At 46.6% G+C, this 12,091-nt stretch overlaps 1 protein-coding gene across 1 annotated transcript in view; it reads left to right on the forward strand.

Annotated features, from left to right (window-relative positions):
- The window catches only part of RAB26 (RAB26, member RAS oncogene family), a 1,605,669-nt gene that overhangs the window by 1,582,966 nt on the left and 10,612 nt on the right, over positions 1 to 12,091 (forward strand). The gene's annotated exons all lie outside the window — the stretch shown is intronic.

Here is a 12,091-nt window from a genome sequence, read left to right on the forward strand (position 1 = left end):
TCCTGTTCAAGCTTCCACTTTCCGCCCAAGCTCCCACTTCCTGTTCAAGCTTCCACTTTCCGCCCAAGCTCCCACTTCCTGTTCAAGCTTCCACTTTCCGCCCAAGCTCCCACTTCCTGCCCAGGCACCCACTTCCTGCACTTCTGGGGCTAGGAAAAGACTTTATGTTTTGCATGGCTGGTTTACATATGCTCGGGCGCCTGATCGTTCGCATAAGGACTGCTTGGCCTTTTAATTCCTGTACAAAATCAAGAACCGCCCTGTCCATTTCTGTTAACTTTCTCCAATTTGAGCCGTTTCTCTTTTTGAACCAGAACCTTCTCCCCTGAAGAGCTTCATCCTGTAGTGTTGCCCCAGAGCCCACCTGGCTGGTGTCCGTTATTAGGGTCAGAGGAATGTGTGGATTAGGGAGGTGCTCGCCATCAGATGAGCAACTACTGGCCACCAGGCCAGCTCACCCCGGGGGCCACTCGAGCCTCTGGGTGCAAATGACCGGACCTGAAAGGTGTCACTTTCGAAAGACGCATTATTTTGTGAGCTACAGTAAACATGCTGTAAACATGAAACCACAAGAGTGTGACACTATGGTGCTAAAATGTAAAGCTCAGAGTACAAAACCAGTGCCATAAAGGGCTTAGAACAGGCCCTTTTATGAATAGGATCCGGACTGCACCCAGAGGCGCAGCGAGGATTGCGCACCAAGTGCAGCGTGATGATAATGTATTTGGTCCTACCACAGTGACATTAACATCTGTAAATGAACACACAGTGCTGCTGGGGGGGCATTTATAGCTTTTGGGTGGGCCTTGCCTGCTCAAGCCCTACCCTCTCCATGCCTCTACTGCTGCACCACTGCGCAAGGCCCTTTAAGTAAGAAGACGTCTGTTGTGAAGGGCCTTGAGATGACGGAATTCCAGAGCCCAGAAAACCACCTGGTGCTTTATTTATTTATTTAGTGTTTGCTTGAGTGGCGCTTATACAATAAGAATATACTGTTTCAAAGCGATGTACCCGGAAGATGACCCAGAACTGTGAACAGCAAAGTTGTAGAAGGCTTTTCAAGTAAAAGACCCATCGTTATATACTGCCCTGCTCCGGACAGACCTACAGGGAAATAGACAAACGGCCCAGGGTATCTCATTGGGACGTCCAAGGTCCTTTGCGAGGGTAGACACGAGGCAGTTGTACAAGAGTAGGCCAAAAAAGGCTCTTCAAGACAGGATGCCCAGACTACAATGTAGCCCACTGTCCAGTGTAAAACCCCACCCCATGGAAGTGCAGCAGGGGTGCCTGCTGGCCCGTGTAAAGTCCTTTGAGAGAGGGTTCCCGAGCCCAGGGGACACCAGTGGTCCTTCAGAAGAGGCCCACTGCACATCCCCCAGGGCATACAAGGTCGATCAAGTGGGGAGGCCCAGAGCCCAGTGCACATCACTGTGCTGAACACAGGTGGGCAAGAGTGTGGACTTAACATTATGCTGCTCCTTTTAGTGGTGGGAGGGCATACATTCAGCCAATAAATTACAAACCAGGTGGTTTTCCTCAACTCGTTGCACAGACCTGGGGGTGGAGTTCAGACCTGCTACTGCCCACCACTGCTGCCGCTCCCTGCACTAGATCCACACGCATCGCAGTCTGCAGTGAAGGTCCATGTGGGCTGACATGCTTGATTCTACATGGAATACCGCCTGATTTTTACAGCTGCAAATATCATGGAAATGCCACCTACAACGCCCTGACGTTGTACACTGTATTTCAGATTGTTTCACAAAGGGGTATTAAGTCAGCATGACTTTCCATGAACCCCCTACTTAAGAAACAAAATGAAAAAAAGTTCACATTCACAAGTCAAACTAGAACACAGGACACTGTGGTTGATGGAATCGCAAAGAATAATTTGTAAGTAGTCCTTTCTGTTGTATTGTAGAGTCTCGGGAGGATAGCTCGGGGGCAACGTGCTCACCTAGGAAGCAAGATGACACGGCGCACCACAGGTTCGATCCCCGAGTCCGCGCTTAGAAACTTCTGAGCATTAAGCGTGTTATAAATAACCTATCATATCATAGAAGCCATTTATATGGTGCCTTTTCCCATGCGTATGGCCTCAATGTGCCTTGTGGTAGGAATGCCCTTGGGGTATCAAAGCCCAGGTGTGGGAAAGTTCTCAGAGGAGGCTTAAGATGTGTGTGTGCATTTGGCCAGCATTAGGATTTAGGAGGGCTGGCTAGGCTCCAGTAAGCAGCCCAAGAGGTCAGACATGTGGACGGGTGCAGAGGAAGGTCACGACAGACCGCTATTGCAGGAGAATCAATGGGCCTCATTACAAGGTTGGAGGTAGCCATGCCCTTAATAAGGGCATGGCTACCCCCAAACTCGGGTTCGGCTCTGGGTCCCGCGAAAGGGGAATTACTGGCCCATTCCGACCTTGGAGGGCCCGGTAATTTCCCTTTCACAGGACCCAGAACCAGTACATCCCCATTCCCGTTTGAGCCCCCATATCGCTCAATGGGAATGGGGAGGATGGTAGCAGCGGTACTGTTCATAACGGTACCGTTGCTACCATCCTGTTCTGCTCGCGGGTGCCGCTCTGCACGCCTGGTCTGACAGGCGTGCAGACCGGCACCCGTGAGAACTCGTAATGTGGCGCGGTTGTTGCCTTACCGCCACAGACGTAATGAGGCCCAATGTGTACCCAGCTAGACTGAAATGTGTTGTTAGTTGTCGCTGTATTCTAATGGCAGAGGTGTTGAGACAAGTCTGGTGTTTCAGTGCTAAACGGTTATGACACCAGCTAGACCGAATTTGTCGTAGCTGCATTGTAGAGAGTGTGGATGGATAGCCGCGCCTGCAGCAGATTTCCACCAAAGTGGTACTTTTGTACATACCTTAAGCTCAAGTGGAGCTTATCTTGGATGTCACTGTGCCATCCAGTCTTCGTGAGGAAGAAAAGCCAGCTACCTTTGTAGACTCTTCTAGGAACTATAGACAGACTACCCCCAAGTCTACCCAAGCGCAATAGACTGGCTGTCCTAGAAAATGTTCAAGGCGGGACCAACAGGCTACCATAGAAACTGGGATAATGGGATTCTCTAAGCGCAATAGACAGGTTACCTCTGTAGTCTTACTACATATCTTCCAAGTTTTGATTTGCAAAAAATCCATCGAAAAAACTAACGTCAGTAAAATGACATACAACTTTATAGCTATGACTTGGAGGTCATGACAAATGAAATTCAATATACAAGGGTGGTTTTATGTTAGTCTTTAAAGAGCATATAGTAACTATGGCTGTAGGTATAGTAATAATCCAGTGATAAATGGCGTAACACTGCCATCTTGTGATCATTTGTGGTATTGCTTTGATCTTTTACATCAACAAAGGAAAACAGGAATCTTTTCTTTAATTTGAAGTTCAAGTTAGGTTACCTTATTCTGCTCCAACTGACGTCTAACTACTCTTTGAGCATATCTTTAAATATTGGAGGATGAAGAAAGAATCACATCCACTTATGAACTGACTCCAAAACTCCTTCCATTTACAAGAATGTGGGCTGTCACAGTCACCAGCATGTTGCGAACAGATGCAGAGCTCTCAAGTTTCCCGTGGCCATGCGCGAGAGAGCCACCCAGTCCGGCGTTTACGTCTTGGAATTCTGGCAGTTGCTTACTGCCATAGCTGCTCCAGCAGGCAGGACCGTCCCTTAATCTTACCCCAGCTGCTTTCCTTACCAAACCGTGAGATTCCAAGTGGGTGATAATGGTTTTTATATAGCACACAAAATAAACAGAATTTTCTCGCAGAGCTGTTGGCAGGTTATACTACAACAATTACACCTAGGAGGGGTCTTGCCGCAGTCTCACCTCACTGGCAGCAGTCTAATAACAAAATAAAAATAGATGCTCAAACTTCAATGGGCTCTGGTGGTGTCACAAAACATCTTTCAGCAGACCCCTCAGTGTAAAGAAAAAAGCTGGGGCACAGGTGTGCCACCTGAATGAAAGTACAGGAAGAATGTGCCTGTTACGATGTGCTTCCTTTATCTATTTATTTATGTATGGATTGCATGTGTTGATAGCGTCCAGACCCAGAGGTATCACAGCGCTGTTAGGTCTTTTGCTGGGGTTTTGGCATTCTGTGGCAGTCTGCCATTTCGATCGATGAAGAGGATTGCCAAAAACTTTGCCGCAATGTGGAGCATTCACTGAGCTTTTGCTGAGGTTTTGGCAGTCTGTGGCAGTCTCCCTGTTGGCCTGCGGTCTGTTTGCCATTTCGATCAAGGAAGAGGAGGAGCTAATTTTCTAAAAACCTCGCCTCAACACGGAGCGTTCGCCGAGCTTTTGCTGAGGTTTTGGCAGTCCGTGGCGAGCGTGACGGTGGGCCGCGACTATAGTGACTGCCCAGAGGGCATGGCCCCCGGCATTGGCCGCCGTCAACAGGAAGAGGCCCTCAGGGCAGGAGCCCCAACAGAGGTGCAGTTGACAGATGCGGTGCTCACCGGCGAGTGTCAACCAGACCCTGCAAAGGTGAGTGCTGGGAGTCGGCTCCCACATGGCGCTGATAATGACACTGAGAATGAAATCGAGCCTAGTGAAGAAATGGGAACAGAAGTTGAAGGGGTTGAAAGTGACGATCCTGTGAACGATAATAGAGGGTTAAAACCCTTGAGATCGACCCACATCCATTTTATGTAGAGGTTCAAGTAACTGCAAGCACAACACAATGCATCAATAGCCTTAAAGGGGCAGCACAAGTGGGGAAAGGGGGGGAGATGGTGATTTCGACTAGTGAAGACGGGTGTGAGCCATCTCAACAAACTATCAACAAAAAACATAACAACTCTAAAAAAAACTGTAGGTTCCCCCCCTTGCAAGTTTACTTGCAGAAAAATCGAAACCGGAACCTTGCCCATACCGGACTGCAAAGTCAGCAGTGACATGATTCCAAGCCCCGCTGCAGACCTAAAACTCTTTAACGAACCTCCACAACGGACATAAACTGGCACACCTAGACTGCACCCAATACCACCCAGCAAGACTACCAGGCGTTGATGTGCGATCCTCCCCTCCAGTCTTTTCCAGCAAGACCATTGGTGCAACAAAAGAGTGTGCCCAAGGATACCAGCGTTCAAGCCACTGACACTTTAAATACAATCACCTTGGTAGCGAGGTCGGACCATGAGGCCCGGGCTGGCTGCCTGACCGAACCTAAGTCCACTGATAAGCTCCACAGTGAGGAATGCAATCCCAATGTACACAACTCATCAAGTCACCCCGAAGTCAAGTCGACATCAAGGACGATGCATAGATACGGTCATTACACGGGGGAGCAAAGGGGGAACAAAGTGGAAAAAACACCTCAGATCTTTCACAGGTTATCAATATCCATTTGGCATCAATTGATCGATTTCAATTAATACGCTGAAAAACCAAAGATTCTTTTATCGGAAAGTTGCCCCAAACATTGTTGATGACCTGTCGCCCCGTCAAATCAACAAACAGCGGCTAACGGCGAGGTTCCTGACTGAGTGCTCCTTGTGAGCATGGAAAGTCTAGAGGAAGGAGGCTCGCCGAAGGAAAAACATCCCAGAACACTGAGACAGCTCTTGCTTGATAAGGCAAGGGGACAGGAGATGAATGCAGAACATGGATTGGAAATCTTAAATGAGAGCAATGATAATGGTTGGATGGAAGCGGGTTTGAGGGCACCCCCCCCATTTGGTGGCAGGGGACCGAGTAGTGACTAGGGAAGCCTCCAGCAATAGGGCTTGGTCTTCGGAGGACCAAATGGAAGAGGCTCCTACTCAGGAGGAGGCAAGCATGCCAAACAGCAATAACTACACAAAGGAGAAGCCAACCCTGTACTCCAACCCTACTCCAAGAACATCACAAAAGGCAACAAAAAAAAGCGAGCCAGGCTCACCTCACATGCAGGGGGCACAGACGTGGAGTCTTCCAGCGAAGGCGATAGGGGCGACCAGGCTGGCTTCAAACTAGCCCCCCTGCAACCTTTATTGGCCCCCAATCAAGTGAATGAATTGTGCGGCCAGCAATCAAATATAGATGCTAACATGATAGCAGCTGTAACGATTACCATGGCTCCCTTTATGAAACTATATGAGAGCATCTATGATCAATTGAAAGATCAAACAACAGTGATGGCAATGATGCACTCAGAAATACTGTGCATTGAAGGTTTCATCTCAGCCACACAGAACAACTAGGACAAGAATGCAGTGCACATCACACACATACTATACAGCATCTTAGATCCCATCCTCGAGGAAAAGAATTAAAGGAGACTTCAAAGATCATCACATACCTTGGATTCTGAAACCACAGAGCATGGTAAAGACATTCAACCAATCTAGCCTGTCATGACTCAAGCCTACCAACTCGAAACACGAGGCAACTGGGAAAGTTTAATGTTTCAGGCGGGGGACAGTCAACTCAGCTCAATGAAGCAGCCAGCATTAAAAAACGTCCATTAACACTCATAAGCATGGAGGAAAGAATCAATCGCAAGGCCACGGTAGAAGTCGAGGCTCACACAGAGGTGAACAAGAGCGGAGGAATGACGAGAAATCAGGCCGCAGGATAATGACCAAGATGTGGTAATCACTGGTGTCCTAAAAAGCGTACTACTGGACGACACCGGCCTGGTTCAAACTGAGTCCCGTAGAGAATAAAGGATATTCAATAAAAAAGCAGAACCCATGATCGACAGAGTCGATGGACCAGCCATCGAGCAAGCGATTATTCATGAGATGAACAAGCGAACAGCAAGATAATCGATTATAAAGGAGCCAGTGCAGAAAAAGTCTAAAAATTAAAAAACACCACACAAACCTAGATCGAATAACTGTAGATCGTTTATAAGGAACCTGACTCTGCCAAGCAACGCTAGCCTCCCTCCCTCAGATACTGGAGAGTGCCCAAAGCTCAGTAAGAAAGTTTCGGAAGCTAATAAAAAAAATCATCCAACACACAGACTCAGGGTACATTCAATCAACCTTGAGCTTTGAGATCGCAGTCGATCTATTGAATATATCTGTCTATACAATGTCAGACAATGAAGACATTGAGGTCCTTAACCACTCGTCACGCAATGTCAAGGACCTCCTCCAGATCGAACACAGAGGAGGCTCGCAGATTGAGGAGGTACACAATGTGGAGCGGAATCCAGCCGGGCATAAAACAGCGAACGAGAGGCAGTCTGTGTTCAACCTAACATCTGGGGAAAAACAGGAGGAGGCAACGGATCGGGCCCTAATGGGCCCCAGTTCATTTTGCACCAAACAGGTAAATCAAAGTGAACAGATCCTAATCATTGACCTACCCTTTCGAACTCTGGAAGAGAAAAGAAAGGCGCTTACATTGAAGGGAGATGGAGGATCCCCAAGTCCAGGCAGTTATAATACGGAGGTTGCCTCAGTTTGCGTCTCTACTCTGTCTCTGTCCCTCACTTCTCCTACACCAGCCAGTCCCCTACAAGCCTTCCTTCCTCCTTGATCTTTCCCTCCTCCAACTCCAACCTCTGGGCCCCTTTCACTCTTTCTCTCTCTCTTCTAATGACAACCCCTCATAAGTCTTCTTCCCTTTTCTATCTCACTCTCTCTCTTGCTCTCTTCTTTCTCCCTTCCAAAATGGCAACCTCTCTCCCAAGTATTCCTCTCTTCCCCAGTATTTCCCACCTTCAACTCAAACCTCTCCCTTGCTCTGCTTACTTTGCAGGGGGTATGTAGCCACACCCAGCCCACTCTAGCCCCTCTCAGCACCCCTGGACCTCTCCCCACCCCCCCAATAAAGCTCTGCAAGCACGTCTGCACTGCAGCTTCCCCTTGACAAGACTAAGGAAACAAAGGCTCTTTTTTACTACTTGGAACACGTGTCTGCTCCCTGATTGGCTGGGGCAGTCAGATGTTTCCCTGCAGTCATCTGATTGGGAGTGAGGCTTCGTACTTCACAACTCTTACTGTGCTTGGACTACAGAGATCACATGTCACCGGCACTTCAGTCTCTGCATTGGCTGTCCCTAGGTAGGTGAGTCACCATTAAAGCCCTGGGCATAACCTTAAACGCACTTCAGGGAAAGAGCCTCAAGCATAACATAACAGATACACACCCAATATAAACCTTCGACCAGCCTCACTCATGACATTGGTAGTGCCTACCTATTCAAAGAAGAAATTGGCGGGATCCTCCTTTTCAACTCTCTCGCCTCAACCGTGGAACAGGCTCCCCAAATATATTAGAACCATCCACCAGCTTCCCCAATTTCAAAAAGCCATCAAATCACGGTTGTTCCCCTATTGATAGTTTCGACCAATCTCCAGGCCACCTCATTTCCTAGGCACCTGACTAACTATCCATAGGAACGTCTGCGTTCCCGTCCAGCTTGCATATTGCCCTGAGTGACTGCAAACAGTAATATGTTTACTTTGACACTGCAACACCTATGACGAGCCCTCCTCCTCACAGCTTTCCATCATGTTCGTTTTACGATACTTCTTTTGTTGATATTGTATTTTCTTTTGTTGATATTGTATTTTCTTTTGTTGATATTGTATTTTCACCGAAGTAACGCCTTTTGGACAACCAGCGCCTGCATCCCTGTCTCCGGCAGATCATTATTCTTAAAAGGACAGGGTCCTTAGTTTCGTTAGAGCCTTTTTTCTTCTCAGACCTCCGGCCTTTTGATTTTGGCTCGGGTGGGAATTGTCTCATCTTCCTATTGCATCCCCTGCATCCCCTCAATGCAAAGCCAACTCTTGGCTCTGAGACACCTCTGTCCATTGGACTGACCCTATCCAGCCTGCAGGAAGTCTTCTCATAGGGCACGTTTTGACATTACCAGCTAGTATTGTAGCCACCATAACTATCTGGAACTCTTGAGGACATCTCAAAGCCATCACACATCCCTAACTCCAATCGCCTCAACACACGTAGGATATCTTCAAGCACCTACTGATGATGTTGCTTGTTATGTCATATCTTTCTTCTCCTGATGTACCCTTCCTACACGTTAATTATACCATGTGTTATCCTACCCTAATATTTGTTATGCATCTTTGTTGACATTCAGTTCACTTATTTGCCACCAAGTTAACCATTCCCGTTCTTCGACTCCTCCCACGAACTACAGGCCGGTCTTACCGCCTTCGGTGGAATCGCAATTTGTTTGCTCAGCCACGAACAAGGACACAGCACTTTAAGAGCTCTACGGTCGTAATTACCACAGTACAAAAGCCAAATAACATAACATAACTCAAGAAGGTGGGGGCTTCAAAAACACTGGTGACCATTTTGAATCCATACAATGTGGCCCAGAAGTTCATTTGGTTAGAAAGTGGTCTACGTGTCTCCCCTGTTCACTGCATTTTCTGAATGTAAAAGGTTTAGGGTTATTTTGAATCCTTTGGGCCTTTTTGCTTTCATTTTTCTTGGGCATTTCGAGTTGGTGTTTCCAGGGAGGTTGTAACGGAAAATAAATATTTTATTTGTGCAAGCTTTTTACCTGAATAGTAAGGGGGAAGTTTCCACTGGGTTGTTCTAGCTTAAGTCGCCTATCCCGATGGTGGCTCAGGGAACGGGATGCGGATGGTCTGTTTAGGAGACCGGGACTGGGGAAAGTGGCCCTGGGGGAACTCCTTCTACAACCCCCAGTGTTGGTATCACAGAGTGGGTGACTTTTCCCAACCCTGTGGATCTCCTTCCCCCCAGTTCCTAGTCTCTCGTCTGTGAATTCATCCCATAGGTAGATCTCTCTCTTGGTAGATGTAGAAGAGTGATTTAAGTGTAAAGGAAGCTTAAGATCTAAGTACTGCCATATGTCTTCACAAAAGGAAATGTCAGTGGCCGACACTGAGTGTGATTGCAGCTCACATAGATATGAAGCCGAAATTATGACACACGGTTTCCAGGCAACCAGTTCAGGGTCACCTCTTAGCATTGGTGCATACCAGGATTTTGCCAACATCTTCACAGTAATGTTCCCGCCCCTCTGTGCAGCGGGGATTCCATCACAAGGGTCAACCACGTGCCCCAGAGCTTGACTGAGACAAGCAGCATTTTGTACTGGCTACAGAAAGGTCTCTCAAAGTGTTTCCACTGACTTCAAATGCCATTTAAGAAGACTCCACCTTGACAACATCTGTCTGGGGGAAAACGTATTAAAGAAAAGGTATGAGCAATGGAAGAAAACGGGCAGGCTCTTGAGTGGCCGAGAAGAAGTCGCTTGCATTTCCCATGTGAACACGTGACATCCGTGCTGTTGTCGGGCAGGTTCAAGTGGCAAAACGTTGGGGGAAAGTATGAGACGGTCAGCAAATAATTCCAATTTTGATTAAAATCAGCCATGGGAAAATCATCTCTTCTGTATTGTCGTAATTTGCGTGCTAGCAGTTCCATGAGTAGGGCAAACGGTAACAGGTATAAAGAGCATCCTGGATGTGAGCCTCAGTAAATCTCTATTGAGGTAGTAAAGGGTTAATTCATCACTCTCATGCTCATGCATTCTCATAACAGGTCATTGTTTCCATCAGGGATAATCTTATCTATTCTTGTTTTCATTTACGGTTCCACGGAAGCCCCATTGCACACAGAATAATGCCTTTTCTTCATAACATTAGTGGCGCCCCCTGCAGGCAGCAATAGCAATGATCACAAGCGGGCTGTGAACTGGGGAACATCCTCGCTGCTCACTCCATATGAATGCAGGCAGTATTCTGTCTACACGAAAAAACCTTGTTAAATTCTGAGTTCGAACACATTGGCATTTAGGATTGAAGTTGTGTTAATGTTCTTGTTTGATTAGCAATATTTGTGGTAGCGGAATTGTTCATAGCTTTTCGTATGTAGGCAATGATTTCTTCAACATTGAGGGTCATAGTTTCTTTCTGAAACTCGTTTAGAATTCCCTCCTGCCTTTCATCTGTTCCTATATGTGGTAGAATTATGACTATAATCATTATGTCATTGTCCAAATTCTTTCCTCAATAAGTATTTGCCTATTAGTAGAATTTTGGGTAAATTACATTTGAATAATTATAGTTATATTGTAAATGATCTCTACATTTTTGTGATTCGTATAATGATTGATATAATACATCATAAAATCTCTTCCTGATTCTTTCATTTATTTTCCACCAATGAACCCTTTCAGGGATAATGCATTCGTTATAGCTGGCATTCTGCAACCCTCCGAGAGTTGCTGCAGCGGGCAGGGTTTGGCGCCATGGCTGTGACATTTAGGGTTGTGGATTTTCATCTTGAATTCTTCATGTACCCAAAGTTCTAAGATGGTTCAGGGCTGTTTTGGGGAGCTTTTCCATCTGGTGACATGCTTTCCAGCTTTTAATGTATTGCAAAAGGCAGCACCTGAATGCAGGGGACCTTATGCAGTTCCATGATATAAATCATTCTTTTGTACTGCTGCCAAGGGCATTACATTCGTGCTCTTGCTGGGTTATAGGAATCCAGGAAATGGTCTCCCTTCAAAGTATTAGATGTACATTTTCAAATGTGGATAGAATAACACAGCTCTCAATTTAAACAAGGAGGACATGAGTCCATGCCCTCTCACCGAAAGGCCCATGAAGCGTGGAACTCTCCCTGATTGGTTCCTCTTTCTATTCACGTGGGTGCTAAAAAGAAGTGGCTTCCATGTCTAGGGCTAGTAAGCAGTGGTTATATGTGATCTTACCACCCACAATTACAGAGTGGTAAATTTAATCGCAGACAGAACACTGACAAACACTGAATCTGTTTTCGTTTTTTTAATTTGGGGGATACCCCCAAACAGCCCCTGTTTTTTTACCTTTAAACGCCACCCCAAACCCATCCGACCCATTTTAACCCCTTAGCCCACCCTTTATTTATTTAATTAATGTTTGCACTGTTTTTCATTGTTATGGTCCGCTCTGAAAGTTACCACTGTTTTGTTTGCAATAAAATGACTGGATACCATAAACCGTCTGTCCAGTGAAAGAGAAATCAACTGTGTGCTCACAGAAGGATACATTTTCCCAACTTCCTGTAGCTGTCACCCATGCAGGACCTCTAATGTTCAGTTCACCTGGGATATTGTGCTGTCATT

Source organism: Ambystoma mexicanum, chromosome 2q, assembly GCF_040938575.1.
Source record: "Ambystoma mexicanum isolate Mex_15411 chromosome 2q, UKY_AmexF1_1, whole genome shotgun sequence".
Taxonomy (NCBI): domain Eukaryota; kingdom Metazoa; phylum Chordata; class Amphibia; order Caudata; family Ambystomatidae; genus Ambystoma; species Ambystoma mexicanum.